General features: G+C 37.6%; 1 pseudogene; it reads left to right on the top strand.

Moving 5' to 3' along the window:
- The first annotated feature begins 10,400 nt into the window (after positions 1-10,400).
- LOC129682462 (60S ribosomal protein L26-like) lies at positions 10,401-16,173 on the top strand (annotated as a pseudogene).
- Positions 16,174-17,587: the final 1,414 nt, after the last annotated feature.

The raw sequence follows: 17,587 nt of genomic DNA, 5'->3' as shown, positions 1-17,587 counted from the left end.
ATACAAATGGATTCGAAGCCTTTGTTTTCACAGCTGTTACAGACTCTGATTAAATGACACCTCAAATAGACAGATGGTTCTAGACATTTGATGGGGTTACTTCCTTGTGCACCCATTCAAACTTGAAAATATTTTAAGTCTGAGGGAAAAGGTTCTGAAGCCGCCCAGTATCACGAGACAGTACCTGAAATAGTTTGGACAAAATCATAAACACAGGACTTGAAGTAAAGATCTTATTGAATACTTGTCGATTTTGCACCACCAATACTGTAGAAAAATAACACATGAGTGCAAGAATTCTAAGCAAGAGAACATATCCACACAGGCACGCCATCTCTGGGATCTGACATGAATTTCATTTATGCATGATTCATTTATTCAGCAAGTAATTAACGGGCAGCTGATAGTTTTTATCATTCTTGAACTCACTTCTAAGAAGCCTTGTGTTATCTGAAGACTTGTACAATAAAAAAAAAAAAAACCAAAGTTTTGCATTGCATTAATTTTATTGCAGATTCATGCTGAATTCCATGATGAATGAAAACATGCCATGTCTGAAGCATGTGAGAAAAGCTAAGAATGGTAGTGATGGATGGAGAATGATTTTCTTTTTCACTTTTATTGTTATCGGGAGAGTGACATGCATGCTTTGCGTGTTTAGGCATGTGCCACAGTCAGTAAACATGTGAAGGTCAGAAGACAACAGTGAGGAATCAGTTCTCTTTTCATATTTAAAAATTATACCATTTATTTTAATTAGATTTATTTTATGTACATGATCATTTTTCTGCGTGTGTGTGTGTGTGTGTGTGTGTGTGTGTGTGTGTGTGTGTGTGTGCGCGCGCGTGTGCCTCATGGCCAGGGATGCCAGAAGAGGGCATTTGGTCTCCTGGAATTTGAATTACTGAATGTTGTGGGCTGGCCTGTGGGTTCTGGGAACTGAATCTGGTCCCTGGAAGAGTAGCATGTGATTTAATCAGTGAGCAGTCTTTCTACTCTCTCTTTTCACATCTTTCATTTATTAATTGAATGGCCCATGCATTTCATTATGGCATTCCCTACATGTATATAATATATTTTGGTCCCCGGGAATTGAACTTAGGTCTTCAGGCTTGTGTGGTGAGTGGCCCAACCCACTGAGATATTTTGTTGCTGCCAGAATCTGTTTTATTTTTTAAATGATGCCTAGATTAAATGAGTTTTTAGTGTTAGAGTAAATCCTCTCTGCATATACTTCAGTAAATGGAAGGGTTATTTTATTTGTGAAAAATATGGGAGTCTAGAAAAATAAAAATATGAGAATAAGTCCCCATAGTAAACCTAGGTAAAGTATCTAGATTGTTAAAATATATATATATATCTGGCAGTCAGTTCCACCTTTGAGGCCCAATAGCTATGAAAACCTAGGTGAGTTATTTATCTTGCTAGGATATCAGTTTTACAGCTGTAGAAACTGAAGGAATAATAGGAGCTCCTAAGTTCATTGTGAAAGCTTGTTCACAATAGTAACACCGAGTTACAGAAAGCCTCGTGCAAAGGAATGGGAAAGGCAGAGGGCCACTTAACACACGTCAGGGTTGTGGCTTCAATGAAAACTCAGATTCATCGAATAAACACTGCTGAAAATTGAGGTCATTTGGAAGTGGCTACACTAATTCTGCCTGAGAAGAAGAATGACCATGAAGCAGCTGAAGAGCTCAGTGTCTAATTGTCAGAGATTTCAGTGTCAAAGCTCTGTTACTTAACATGAATGAAGTGCTTGGATGTCACTTCCGTGAGAGCAAACATTAGACACTTATAGTTTTGGGTCTGGTTAGCTCAGTCAACATGACCTTTTCTTGTTCTGTCCATTTACCTGCAAATTATTTCATCTTTCTTACAGCTGAATAATTTTTACATAGTGTATATATGTTATATTTTCATCATCTATTCATCAGTTAAAGGGCATATTTCCATTTCTTAGTTCTTGTTAATAGAGAAGCACTTAATATGGCTTAGCAAGTATCTGTGAAATAGGATGTCAAGTTCTTTGGACATATACTGAAGAATAGCTACAAGTAACAGTGGTAACAAATAGCAAGCTGTCATTTGGTAAATATATTTTGAGCGTTTTTGTTTTGTTTTGTTTTGTTTTAGAATTATTCAGACAGATTTCCAGAAACCTGGACCAGTTTGCAATCCCACCAACAGAAAATAATGGTTCTCTGTGCCCCACATGCTCCCTAGCATTTTTGTCAGCTGTTTTGTGATCTCAGCCATTTGGATGGGGTAAAAGTATAGCTCAAAGTTGTTTCAACCTGCATTTTCAAATTGCTATGAATATGAATATTGTTATTGTATTTCATAGACATTGTATTTATTCTTTTCAAACTCTTCTCAGATTCCAAACACATTCTTTGAATGATTTCTTTCCTTTTTTTTTTTTTTTTTTGTTTTTGTTTTTGTTTTTGTTTTTTGTTTTGTTTGCACTTGCTGGGCAGTTAACACCATATGTGCTAGAACAGGAACAAAACACCAGGGGGTGCTCTGCTTTACTCTGTGCAACAAGGACAAGCATGAGTCATTCCTATAAATGCAGAATGACAGGGCAAAGACCTTGGAAATAACTTGCTATTGTGGCTTGAATCTATAGTTCATAGTAAGACTTTATCCTGTTTATTTTACTTTCAAAAGTTAGTAAAAGAGAAACATAATAATTTTAGCCAACATTTTGTAGCATGATTTTAATACAGGAATTTTTAACCCTCTTTATAGATTCTATCATTTTAAGGGTCCTTTGCAAGTCATGTGTAGGGAAGATATATTTTATCCACCAAAATGAAACAGAAGAAAGATAGTTTCTGACTCTTAGATTATCAACTTACTTTAACTGTTCCAGTCACCTTAATATAGTCTATTTTTCATTTTACCAGTCATGAAAATAGGTGGAATCATAAATATCCCACTTTTTACACCATTAATTAAGCAGGGAATGTACATAAGGCTCCAAGAATAAGGAGATTACTAAGTGCCAAGCCTAGTCCCTAAGGTGATAAATCATTTGACATTGTCTTTGTTCCCAAGCTTGCAGGTCAGTAAAGAGAGAAAGATCGTGACATCTAAGGAGCTGAATCCAAGAGGCAGCAAATGCATAAACAAAGAGCAGCCAGATCATATCTAACATTAGAATCCTGACTTTCCACCTATAGGACCCTACTCAAAAACCCAGTTCTGTATCTAGAACAATGTAGTCGGGAGTCCAGCCAGCTAAGGTCATACTGCTACCTCTAGGCCAAGTCTAGTAAGATAAACAATAACCTATAAAAATGACTGAAGTTTGTCAGCACTTTATTAATGACTCAAAGTTTTCCCATATTTCCTTGGATTTTAACTGTTTCCTTCAACAGTGTCATGTGTGACTAATCAGCCCCATGGGATGCTTAGCTTCCACTTATCTCAGCTTCAGCTTTCCCATACTACCAGCGTCTACTTAGACAACACTGGAGGACACATTTCCCGCTCCTTCCCTATCTGGGAGTCAGTGCTAAACTTCAGGTGACAGTCCCTGTCTCTGAAACACTTGTTGACCTGAGTCCTGAATACCCAGCCTTTGCTTTTCCACGCTGTGCATCTGTGTTCATTTCTACATATGTAACAGACTGGGAGAAGAACCATTGAGAAGACTATGTCAGATCCGAGGAGTGGAAAGAAATGCTTCTGCTGGTGACACTTCATTTTATGTAGGATGGGATGCTCAAATGTTTAAAGAGAAGACATGAAGGCTAGAAGGAATTAGGGTTGTGAGACATGGGGGGAAACACCCCCACACAGAGAGGATACAGAAGCACTTCCAAAGGCTGCTTATGTGGTTTAAATATCTACCAGCATTTTGGCATTGCATGAACACTACAGACTGGAAAGGATGGATAAGTATGAGCGCAGAATAGCAACAAGGCGTTTTAAAAACTTTTGACCCTTACTCTATGGAGGAGGAGATTTGTTGACTGCTTAAATAGAGAAGTCATGTTTTGTGCTAATTTACCATGGACCATCCTGCTTGCGGTAACACTGAGACTCCCTTAGATATGAGCAAGGGCAGAAGTCACAGTAGGCCGTCTTTCATCTCCTGGTGATGTAGACAGAATATGAAGGTAACTTGAGTACCATGATCGTGATAGAAGGACTAAGGACCCAGTTCTGCTATTCACTGCAGGCAAAACATACAGATATGCTATTGATCAATGTTAAATGAAGAACATGAAACATAAAAAATGTTATGGATTGAAATCTGGAGAAGCTATTTGACATCATGCACAGGTGATTAGCATGATGGATAGAGTTGATAAATTTGACCTTCATTATTGTGAGATTTTTAGGTAGGCTATAGATCTGGCATACACATATTTCAATAGATTTCAGGGGAAAGTTTAATATTACAAATGAAAGTTGAGGAACTGTCATCATGTAGTTACCATGGAGCTGCAGTGTTTACAAGCTGAGCAAGACAATAAGAACAATCTCATAGAGGTTGGGAAAAATGGCTAGAGAAGAAAGAAAGAAAAATAAGAGTGGCAATCCTGTCACAGCACAGAAAGAACAATGGAGTTACCGACAGGCTATATTGTCTCCTAAGAATGAAAAGTAAAAATGGAAGATGTGAGTTAACAAAGCAGAGATAGCACCATTGACACTGGAAAACACTTTTTGAAGGAAATTGTAAAGAATGAAGTCTTTGAAAATAAATGAGAGGAAATATGGGAGGGTCACAAATGGATATCAAGAATAGCTGTAAAAGGGCAACTAATCTGTCTTTAGAAAACTTTAAAGGTAGAACTGAGGAGTAGAAAGAAATGGAAATAGACAGGTCAAAACAAAGGGTTTCAGAGGTCTACTGCTGGCAAGGTAGAGTTAGAAGAGGTGTTTGTTTACTTGCTTTCTGTGAATGATTGACTACATCCCCATGTCCTGGACAATGAGGTTGGTGGAGCACCAAACCCTAAAAGATACTTTCCATGTAATCCCTAGACCCTGTGACTATATTATGGCTTTCAGAATACTGATGTTATAGACGGATTAAGTTATTTTGAAATAGACTACCTGAGATTAACCACCTGGCTTTAAAGAGATAATGAGTGATTTTGTGGAAGAGGGGGTAAGTAGAGAAGTAGAGCAGAATTATAGGAAAGAGAGAGAGAGAGAGAGAGAGAGAGAGAGAGAATATGGAAGAAAGACAGAAAAGAAATAAATTCACTGCTAGATCCACCAGGCAGAAAACAACCTACAAGTTCATTTGGAGCTTCAGACTCTGGTACTATCTGTGTTCAGGCATCCTCTAGGGGCCTTAGAACATATCCCAGTGGGATTACAGAGGACAATTGTAAAAGCATATGGTGCAATCTCGTTGAAAGAACTTCAGCTTTGAGAGGTTCTCTATGGAAGGCTCCTATCCTGTTCCATATCCTCTCCCATCAAAGGAGATACTGAGACTCATGGCCAAACTTTGGGCCAAGTGCCAGAATCCTTATGGAAAAAGAGGGAAATGGAAGGACCTGGAGGGAACAGAACAACAGAACCAAAATCCTGGGTCCAGGGTAGACTGCAGAGACCAATACTCCAACTAAGGACCGTGCATGGAGAGGACCTAGACGTCCTGTTCAAAGGAAGCCCATTGGCTGCTCAGTTTCAAAGTGGGATCACTAATAAAGGGTACAAGGGCTGCCTCTGACATGATCTTAGTGGCAGGCTGTCTGATCACCAGCTCCTGGGGGATGGGGGAGGCAGCAGCCTTACACAGCCACAGAGGAGGACATAGCCAGCCTTGATGAGAACTGATAGGTCAGATAGAAGGGGAGGAGGTCCTGCCCTATTTGCAGACTAGGAAAAGGGCATAGGGGAAAAAGAGGGAGAGGGAGTCCTGGGAAGAGACAAGGGAGAGGGCTGTAGAGGTGATTCAAAGTGAATACGTTATGATAAATAAATATATAAATAAAATTTAATTTAATAAGAAAAAGAAAGAACTTCAGATTTGGAAGTTTAATGGAAATGAGAATGATGTCAACATTGGCAATGACAGTGAATAAGAGAAAAAATGTTTCCCTTAAACTAAAGGCTGAAAGGAAGTTGAGTAGAAATGTTTTAGGCAGAAACAACTCTAGGTGAAGACATGTGCTGCAGATGAGTAAAATGTCCATGAGTCCCCTGGAGCAGGAAGGCAAAGAGACATTAAGGGGAGAAACTAGAAGTGAATAAGGTCAATAGCACAGTGTGGCATAAATAGAGCAAACAAATATGTATAGTAAGCCAAAATAACCTCTTTTAAAGAAAAGCAATGAGAAATTATCAGCTTCTTTTTCAATGTAGCTCATGGGAATGTCTCATCTTTTTAAATTAGGCTTTTTCCTTTTTGAGAGAGGAACACTGAATTTCATTATTTTTTAAGGAGTATTGGACAACATGTCACATGGCTGTTGTTAAAGGAATATGAGGGAAGGAGATTTGACTCTCCCATCTATTTCTGGCATCACAAATGGAAGTGCTTATAGAATTCCAGTTCTTAATTTCTTGATGAATATTTTGCATTTTCTAAAAATTGAATACATTTAACTTAAATACTTATAGTTTTGTTCCCCAAATCAAGCTTATAAATTGCTTACCTTACAGAAGATAAACTTCATCACCTGTTACGGCATGGCTGTGTTTTTATGTGATGGGCTGACTTGAATGGTCAATGTCTATTTTTGATTCTTATTTTCTAAGAGAATCTCAGTATTATTCAGAATAGAAATTCACCTTCTTCCCTTCTTCAAAGGTTGGGTCCCTTGGTCCTGCTTTGACCTGGAGCCATCAAGTGATCCCACCCATCTTGTAAGCACTGCATGGGGATTTCCTACATGAGAATGAACAGAGGTTTGTTTTATCTTTGTCTGACACAGTCAGAAGCAGGGCATTATCGTTCGCTTTTGGCACATCTTTTGTGTGTTTGCACAGAGGTGTATGAGGGCAAATGGTGCATGATAGAAACAGGAAATCAGGCCGCGGCTCATCATACGGCTTCGCAGGACAATCATGCCGGCTCTGAACTCCCAACTGTGCACTTGTCTTTCAAAAAGAGAAAAGCAACACTCACTAAGGTTGTATGTTCCTTGGAGCCAAGGAAAATTAGCAGAGCAAAATTTTTAAAATTCCTTTATCTTCCTTTATCTTCTAAGTAAAAGACAGACATACCATTATAAATCGTGGGTGTGCATAACAGCATCATAGTAAGATTAAGTAGACAATTGCATAATAAAATAAAAAAATGTTTATGACAAACTAGAGAAAGCAATGGAAATAACAGAATGTATATCATGCTTCAATCAGATTTCCCTTATCTCTACCCTCTTTCTGTTGGCTTGTTACTAGTTGTAATGAGCCAAGGGCAAAGTTAAAGTAGAATATGTGTTCTGAGACCCAATCTATGGAAACATCAAAGAGCTTATTTTGTCTTTTTAAAGTCTTGGTGGGGGACTGCTTCTTAGTGTAGGAAACAGACAGGTGGGTGGTTAATTCCCCATATTCCGTCACAGACCGTTGGAATTTCTCAGCAATTTAAACATATGAGCTTTAATGATAATCTCTTAAAACTATACAATTAAATTTTTTCTTGATGTTTTCATTAGATGTTGGCTCTGCTTCCAGCTATTACTGCTTTAAAGTAGAAACAGGCAGCTAGTAATTCAAGATATTTTCTACTGGGGTTGGAAAGATTGCCCAGTGGTTTCGAGCACTTGCTGTTCTTGCAGAGGATCCAGGTTCAATTCCCAGCATGCATATGGTGGCTCACAACCACATGTAACTCCAGTCCAAAGGGATTCAATGACCTTTTCTCGCTTCTTCTGGCACCAGACAAGCACATACACACAGATATCCATTCATGCAAATTACCCATATACATAAAATTAAATTTAAAAATATATCTACTAATGAAAAGCATAGCTATTACTTAAATTTATTAAGTAATTGATAGGGAATTGATAGGGGAGTCAACTTTTACAACTGAGGAGATCCTGAGTCACCAACTACCATTTAATGTGGAACTCATTTGTTTATAGCCAAAACCCATTTCATATTCTGACTTCTAAGTTCATAAATGGCATGTTCCATGGACTCTATTTTCATGGTTTCTAACCAATGCCTTTGAATTACTGTACATTTAATTATGATAAACGTGAACCAAACAACTCTCTAGAATCCATGTACTATTTAAGCAAGCAATGGCATAAATAATTAGCACTTGTATTTACAAAACCACTTAATATCAGCTGGGTACACAGTGAAAAGTGTGGCATGGCTCAGCGAGCCCGGTGTACAGCCAACCCACAGGAGCTGGCTTATTTCATCTTCCTTTGATGAATATCAAAGTCATTTCCAATGTGTACACATTTCCCCCTTAAGTCATTGGTTATTGATTTTAGGAGAAGCTAACATCCCTATTTTGTGTCATCTTTTTTTCTTTATGGTTAGTAGGTTTAGAATATTCTTTAGACCATGGTATATTCTAGAGTACTGTACAGGGCACTCCTCCATCAAATCGTGAAGGCTTTTCTACTCAGGTGAAGGAAGGCATGCCATTTTATTTCTCCAGACATCAATCACACATATTAAACACAGCCTCAAGAACAAAACAGTTCTTCCTCACAGAGACCATGCCTAAAATATTAAGATAAAACCCTTTGTGACAAGGGATTCATTTAGACTTTTGGATTTTTTTCTTTCTTTCACAATCTTTTGCATTTCTCTAACAATTACATGGGAAACCACAGTGATTCATGAGGCTGCCCGCTATTTTTCTGGTACTACAACACCAAATCACCTGCAGGGTGGGGGGGAAGACTCCCTCCCTGCTGTTTCAGAAGAACAAAACCTGAAATGCCTTAAGAATAGAGTTAGTTTTCTTTTACATCTCTAACAAATAACAAAAATTGCCTTGAACTATGGATATAATTGCATGTGGCTGGCAAGCACAGGCACAATCCTTTAGAAATGTTATTTAATCTACATTAAATATCACAACAGGGGAATTACTAAACTGCATATTGCATTTTTTTAAAATCAGTCATTCGCTTTTTTTTTTATTCTACTTCTAAAATAAAATGAATTCAGTGCGTTCTTATGGAGCTTTGACTGTACTGGATTGAACTGATTAATGTGAAAGAAATAAACTTAAACGATGGTTAAGATGTCACATTAAAAGATATTTAAATTTAGTTATTTAACATGGAAGTCTAGGGAGGAGAGTTGGTCCTCACTGAGATAAGTACTCTGGTCCAATTGCCAGGCTGTCCTAAAGAAAGGTAAAGAAAGCACTATACCACAGGTTTCATCGAAGGAGAAAAAGATCATATTTGTACCTTGGGAAATTCATGGATGCTTTTATCAGTCAGATGCCCCAGATAGAAATTGTGATGGCATTTAGAAAGAGTTGGAAGGTTAGCTGGGTTGGCAGCAATTGGAAATTTTCAGGTGAAAGTGAATGATCATACATTTGACAAAACCGTAGAGATGAAAAAAAGCACCAAGTAAATTCAATTTGATTAAGGCTGCAGGAGAAGTACCTGCAAATGAATCCTGAAAGCTGTTTTTTCCTATTTTGGTACATGAGAATTCACACAAGGAGGGGTTATATCAATAAGCTTCAGTCCTAACATGGGAAGCTTTGACTCGAGGGAATCAGATGAGCAATGTTGCCTGTCTGGGACTCACATAATCAAGCAAAGGGGACACCCAGCTTCTCCAGGTTCTTTTGAGTTGCATCTTGTATTCCAATAAAACTGAGCCACACTTCATCTTGAGACGTTGTTAGGTCCACACGATTTGCCTTTGCTAACTAACAGTGGCTCTCCTGGAATTCACTACCTTGAGCCTCCTATTCTCATAAACACCATTCATGAGTTTTCTTATTTCTGAGCTGCATAAACAGCTTGGAGATTCAGAGTCTTTTTGGCAGTTTCCTGTTCAGAGTTCTTCGCCAACTGCCTTTTGTGCCACGGGAAATTTCCTAATCTCTCTGTATTTTTCAGGCACCGAGTGACTAGGATGAGCACTCTCCACCACTGTTTCAGTTATTGAGTTCAGAATGCCTTTGAGAAGGTACAACCCTGATCTCTCTTCTAGCTGTTCTCACAACTGAGAACACCAGAAACACCTGTAGCTTCACTTTCTCCTGGAAATATTGTAAATTTAGGCGATTAGCATGAAGCTTTTGTTCGTCAGGCCGTGCTTTAATCATCTCTTCTCTTACAAAAATTTATCTGCCCTATGATGACAGCTACTCATTAGGGTCTCAATGAATCATCTCCTGTGTACATTCTTTCAAACGATTGGAGAGTGCCTGTGTCTTTTTTTTTTCCTTAGGTATAAAATGCCCATGCTTTCCAGCAGAGATGGACAGTACATCAGCTTCAGCTGGCCTCATGATTAGCTTTTATGACCATGAAAAAACACTTCAGGAAATGCTGGTGGTGATGCATGCTGGTAGGATTCACAAGTTCAAAGCCAGCCTAGTCAACACATTCTGGGGTAGGGGAAATAGCTCAGTAATACAGTGCTTGCGTAAAAAGTGCAAGGGTTCAGTCCTCAGCTCTGAGTGAGAAAAAGAGCAGATAAGCAGATTGACAGAAAGCAGTGGTTTATAGTCTTTACTTACATTCACAGTGAAACAGCCTCTTTCAAATTAACTATATAATAAACTAACTGAAGAAATAGACATTTTTTGAATCATTATCAAATTAAATTAATGATAAGTACACATTATTATTAATTTTTATTTGTTTCAAAATCACAGTTTATTTGGGAAGGAAGGCGGTGTAAATCTAAATTTTATTAAATGAAACAAGCTTAAAGTGGCAGCCAGTGTTATAAAATGCATCTCTGGGTCATGCTGCCTGAGGGTGAACCTTGTGGCTTATGTATTAGCTTCATAAAACTATGCGTTAGTGTGGCATGCTTAGTTTTCTCTTCTGAAATAACGGAAATCATACAAGCCACATGGGGTTTCTTGAAGCCTTCCTAAAAATGAAGAATGCAAAATTTACACTCAAGATTGTGATTACAATGTACCTCCATGCAGCATACAGAAGTGCTGAGTTCAGAGCCCTGGGAACTGTGTTGGGCCATGTAGGGCTCTCTATACATCTGTAAGCTTTATCCAAAGAATACAAGCAGAACTTCAGCATTGCATCATGAAAAATGTCTGACAAGACTGTCAAAAGCTCTTTAAAGACAGTTGTTTTATATTTTAGTATATTATGTAAAGGTAATATAGAAATGATGGAATTACCTGATCCCTGAAATCTATCAGTATGCAGTCTAGTGAAAAGAACTGTCCATAAAACTCAAAATTTGAACTGTGAACTTTCTTGTGGTACCAAACAATCATTTTTGGTTAACCTCATTTTAAAAATCTGAACAAATATTGAAACTAAGCATATAGCTCAGGCTATTAGCTACTGGAAAATTAAATTAGCAATATCCTTATTTTATACTTTAAAATTATAGTGAATACAAGACCCAATTCAGAATGGTAGTAATACTTACAAAATACTTAGGAATAAAATGAATTATTCAACAACGTAAACCACGTACAACTAACAAGAGACATCAAGAGGGAAACAGATATGAGTCTTTGAGATCATAAATCTGTTCATAATCTCTGTGCTCCTCTTTACCACCCCTGTTTCTGCTAACTATTGGCTCAGTCAGTTTCCCTTGAATTAAATTAGCTCACAGACATCACAGTCTACAAGGACAGCACACCCCTCTTCACCTCTTGATTTCACCATAGAGGAGCAGCTCTGGAAACTTTTGATTGATTCCACCCACTCCTTAGACCTCCAGGGGCCTGCAGGCTCCTATTAAAACAACAACAACAACAACGATGATGAAAACAAACAACCAAACCAACCTACCAAACAAACAAACAAACAAAAAACCTCTTCTGATTTCCTGTATCCCTAGAAGGAAGAATTCCTTCTATAGATCATGCTTTCTGAACTCTGGTGTTCAACCTCAGGGACTGAAACTGATGATTCATTTGAATTAATAACAAGTGATTACAAGAGGATCTCATGCACTTTTCCTCATCTGAAGTCAAGTTCTTTTCCTTGAATCATCTCATCTTAGCCTACTCTTCCTGAGAACATGCCATATCTCTCTTGCTTTATTCTTTCATTTTTCTTAATAGTTTTCTTAATGCCAACAGCACTCTGGAAAACAAAACTAGGCTAGCCATGCCTCTGCCTGTCTGTGAAAACATAGGTGGTTGCTCTGGGCCTCTGACGACTTAGATAAACACACAGGCATAGGTAAATCAGTCTGACCTAGTCAGACATGCCACAAACATGCCAGTATTTCATTCCTTCATAATCAGACAGCAGGCATTAGGGTCCTGGGACAGATGGTCGCAAACTTTCTTGTGTAATTCCTGTTTTGTAGCCTTTACCGCTCTTTATAAACTCTTGATTTTTATGCGCATGGCCACCTTTCTAGCCCACCGAAGCACTGCTCAGCATGCCACACAGACTCAGATGGCACTACCTGACAGACTGGCACAGCATGAAGATGAAAGGAGGCTTGACTTCAGCACCGTGACACCCAAACACCCAAGAAGAAGGCAGGACTGAATTTGATATCTATAACTCCCTTGGGTTCCACTTCCCTTTTAGCCCATTTTCCAAAAAGTCATTTATTTTTAAATATATACCCAAGGCTGGGATGTTGGACCACAGAGACTGCCTAGTGGTTTTTCACCTTCTCTAGTGCTTTCCCTAAGTTGCTAGCCCAGAGAACACTACCCTCTGAGTTTAGAGACCCTTACGATGTGAAATCTACAATTGCAAGAAAATTTCTCCTTTCTCTGAATTTCTACTGAATCTCCCCATATTCTTTCTTCCCGTGATGTCATTGGCTGGTATTATTGAAGGACCTGGTCACCTGAAGACCACACATAAACAAAAAATATTTTTATCATTTTCAGCAAAAATATATCACACATTGCAGCCCACATTACAGTGTCTTTTCTTACATTGCCAATACAGATAGCAAAAGAAAAAGTTTGTTTGTTTGTTTCGTTTTGTTTTTGAGACAGGTTCTCTCTTTGTATTCCCAAAGGTACCAGAGAGAACTTGACCTTGTAAGTATATTTAGTTGTCAATCAATAAAACATACACGATTTCATTGCAAAATGTCTGATAGTGATGAACTGTCAACACAAAAACATAAAGTTATAGACAGTGAGAGAGATGTTCAAGTGTAGAGTGAATGTCCATGAGTAAGAGAAACTGTTTTTAGACAGAACATTTAAGCAAAGAGAGATAAGGCAATTATCAGGCAACATATGCTGCCAAATACTAGCCTTTTTTCTATAAATGATGGAAAGTCATTAAAGGAAGTAAGAATGAGATCAGATCTGTGCAAGGAACAAAATGGCAGCAGTAAAGATTTTTTTTTTAAATCCTGCTACAGTAATTTAGGAGATGATATCTTCAGTAAGTGCAGGGAAATAGGTTTGTGGATAGAATAAATGATGTTAAGACTTTTTGATGGGTTGTGCACTGGAAGACAAAAAGGTGAGGAAAGGATGTACTCAGGTTTTGTGAGCTGGAAAATGGAACATATAAAATCAAATCACTGAAACGAAAACAAAGTAGTTTAGAGATATTTGGGCAGACAAGAGTTTGGTTAAAAGCAAAGTATTTGGGATGTTCAGTGGTCCCGAATATTTTTATTCCATATAGGAATACAGGTTCTATTGGTCTTCGATGATGAAATATCCTGCTTGTTAGGTAGAGCACAACCAAGAATAAACATGATCTGTCCAAATAATAAGAAACCAATGGTTGCTTCAAAGAGAGAGAGAGAGGGAAAATGAGGAATACAAAGTAGTTAAGTCCTTCTCTCACTAAGTGTGTATGATACATTTAATAAGAATACAAATATACTTGCTTATGTTTTTTTGTCTTTGTATATGTGCATTTGAGGGAAAGAGAGAGAAGGGAGCAGAGAGAGAGACAGACAGACAGACAAAGAGACAGACACAAGGTGCATGCGTGCCCTGATGGACATGTATAGGTCAGAGGACATCTGAGAAGGACCTTCTGTTCACAGCGCTGTAGGCTGGTCTGCTTAGCCAGTGAGATTCCAGAGCTTCTGCTCTCCCTTCCATTTCACTAGAGGAGTGTTGAGATCACAGATATGTTACCTCACAGCCAGATTTTCCTGAGTTCCATATCTAGCCCCAAGTCTTCATGCTTGCGTACAACCATTCACGACTGAGCTATCACTCCAGCTTCACATTTGTCAATGTACAACAATCCATTAAAATACCCATGCAGAAGTAAAAACTTTCTTAAGGCCTAGAATTGTCAGGAAAGACTTGACAAATGTCAAGAAAGACTTGACTTGAGAAAATGTCAACTTTGAAAATGGAAGCATGAAAGGAAACAGTCACTGTTTTGACTGCAGCACACCAGGGAACCCCACTATCATACAAAGCATGTACACAGAAATGAAATACAAGAAACAGTACAGGACAAACAGCAGACAGAGCTACAGCACAGATTTCATAGTTATCTTGATTTTAATTAATATAAATAATTGTTAAATACCTACAACAAAGGCAAAAATAAACAAAAATTAAAATGTTGAAGAGGCATTAAAAGTAATTTAATCTCTCCAGAAATCAAAGAAAGGTATGTTCTACTAAAAACATACTTTAACTTAACTTTGAAAATTGAAATTTGTTTTCCCATACCTTCACCAGTAAAGGCAAAGAGCCAGAATAATGAACACTTACACATACTGTTATTTGAAGGTAATTTTAAAATACCAAATAAATCTGTAAAATATTTGTAAATTTAGTTTTTGTCCTAATGATTATGAACAGGAAGATATTGTATGAAATATACCAACAGAACATTTAAAGATGATAATACTGGATATAAGTTAGCAGTTTATGTAGAATATTTACATGAAGTGCTTTATCAAGATTTTTTAATATATGCACCCTTAATCCTTACATACTTCAAGCCATAGATTGCTATTCACGTATAAAAGTCTTCTCATAAAAATTTAATTAAGTAGAGCTATTTCTAGTAAATAATGTTCCAAACATTTATGTTTTTATTCAGTAGTCATTTTGTGTTAATTTATGAAATTTTACCACTTGCTAGCCAGACAATAAATAATGAGATAAATTTTATCTATCCTCACTTAGCTTGTACAAGCCATAAATAATTGGAAGGGTTTGAAGCAAAGTGTTCATATGTATGTGTGTATATACACGTTAGTAGACATATATTTCTTTGCTATATGAACTGAGATTTATAAAAACAAAAAGGTCACAGTAGCAATAAACAATATTTAAACCCAGATCTTGCTGCTTTGTAATTTCATAATCTAACAATAGTAGGGAGAGCTACTTAAAGATGTTGTTGACTTAGGGCTGAAACAGGATGTATAGAAGATGAAGATAGAACATTTTATTACCCCAGAAAGTAAGAAACTGATAAGTTAAAGGGGCATTGGAGACAAGTTACAATTTGAATAACAAGATAAAGGAGTTTTCGATTGTAGCTCAAAGAATGAAATAAAACCAGTGATTCTCTTCTTGTACAAATAAATGATCAAGTAAATTAATAGACAAAAGACAAATGTCTTGTGCATAAGTATTTGAAACAATTTATATGAATACTCTTCTTTTAAAATATGTACTGTGGCTCTTTCCTTTTGTGGTCATTGCTGGATCGCACCCACCAAAACAAAGTTCAGCCCCGTAGAGACTTCTGACCGAAGCAAGAATTGCAAGTGGCCTTTCAATGCATCATCTCACATCTGGAGGAAGCATCTGCCTCTTTCCAAAGAAGTGAGACAGAAAAATGATGAAGTTCGGGTTGTCTGAGGACACAAAAAGACCTGCAGATTGGCAAAGTGGTCCAGGTGTACAGGAAGAAATATGCTATCTACATTGAGCTACTGCAGCAAGAAAAAGCTAATGGCACAAATATCCATGTGGGTATCCACCCCAGCAAGATGGTTATCACCGGTCTAGAGCTGGACAAAGACCAAAAGAAGATCCTGGGAAGGAAAGCCAAGTCTTGCCAAGTAGGAAAGGAGAATGGCAAATACAAGGAAGAAACGATAGAGAAGACACAAAGGTAGAGACCTCTCATAGACAACTTTCAGGAAAGACTGTTTCAGTAAAATAATAATAATAATAATAATAATAATAATAATAATAATAATAAAAGTAAAAAAAGGACTGTGGGACTCTGTATGACTTCCTTTATTTTCTTTTTCCTTTTCATGCATCACAGTGTTGAAAATAGGAAAGAGTAACTCCACAGCAGAGAAATCTTACAAATATCACACTAGCTGGACAAACAGGCTTTCAGCAGTTATAAATGCTAATCATTTATGCTCTGGATATGGGATGATAAAAATGATACTTTGCCTTGGTCATCTGATTTATCCTTAATTCTGTGATTATCTGCTTTTGGTCTAATCATAGGGAAAACATCGCACAAGTTGAAATTTAAATGTATCTACAAACAATCAGAAGTTATTCCTCAACTGACCTGTTCCTCAACAAGACAGAAAATATGACAGATTGTCAAAGGCACCAGAACACCAAGAACACAGGACACAAGCAAGACAGGAGGGAAAGCCTACTCACTGAAGTTTAGTGAAATGGAAATAATCTACTAATCTTGATAATACTCCAATGTGGTTTTATGGTGACAAATGTCCCCTAACAGCAACAGTAAGAGGGGAATCTGGGTATGGAGTATATTAAAAGGACACGAATAATCACCTTGACCTCTCTGACAACAAAATATTCTAAAAATTAATGTTTATTTGAAATGTAATAAGCTTACCATTTAGTTTATCTCAAAGGGTGCTAACTTGTTTTGTTTTCTGTAGCTCAGGCTAACTTTGAACTTGCCTTGCAGCTGAGGAGGACCGTGAAATCCCGATTCTCTTCTCTCTATGCCACAGTGTGTAAGTATAGGTAAGTACCACCAGGCTTGACTCAAAGGAGGTGAATAAGGAAACAGGGCTAATGGGCATTTTGGTGTTGTTTAAATGGACATCTGTAGGAGCCTGCAAGGCAAACTATTTGGTGAGCATTCATCGGCTTAGTGGGTGTTTCTGGTATCTTGAATTATCTGGGTGGCAATTACTCTTGCCCAGTTCTGTATGATTTAACATCCTGGATTAGGTCTGTGTGAAGGATCACACATACGGGAGATGTTGCCTAACGTAAAAAATTTCAATATTTCAACTTAAAGTGCCTCCGATGTCCTTCAGGGTGGCTACTTGCTATAACATAAAAATAGATTCAATAATATGCTTACTGATTGAATTATTTTAAATTATTCCTATATTCACTTGACAATAAGCTATGAACATTTGCAGTTGCTAAATTTAGTTTTGAGTTTCTTAAGCTGTGCAAAAGGAAGGTCAACTGGGGCTGGAGAGATGGCTGAGCAGTTAAGAGCTATGGTTGTCTTCTGATCTGGGTTCAATGCCCAGGATCCACATGGCAGCTCACAGCTGTCTGTAACTCCAGTTC

The sequence above is a fragment of the Psammomys obesus genome, unplaced genomic scaffold (assembly GCF_907164565.1).
Source record: "Psammomys obesus unplaced genomic scaffold, mPsaObe1.curated_primary_1811, whole genome shotgun sequence".
In the NCBI taxonomy this organism is placed as follows: domain Eukaryota; kingdom Metazoa; phylum Chordata; class Mammalia; order Rodentia; family Muridae; genus Psammomys; species Psammomys obesus.
Note: the sequence above shows the minus strand (reverse complement) of the source record. Positions and strands in the feature narration are given on the sequence as shown.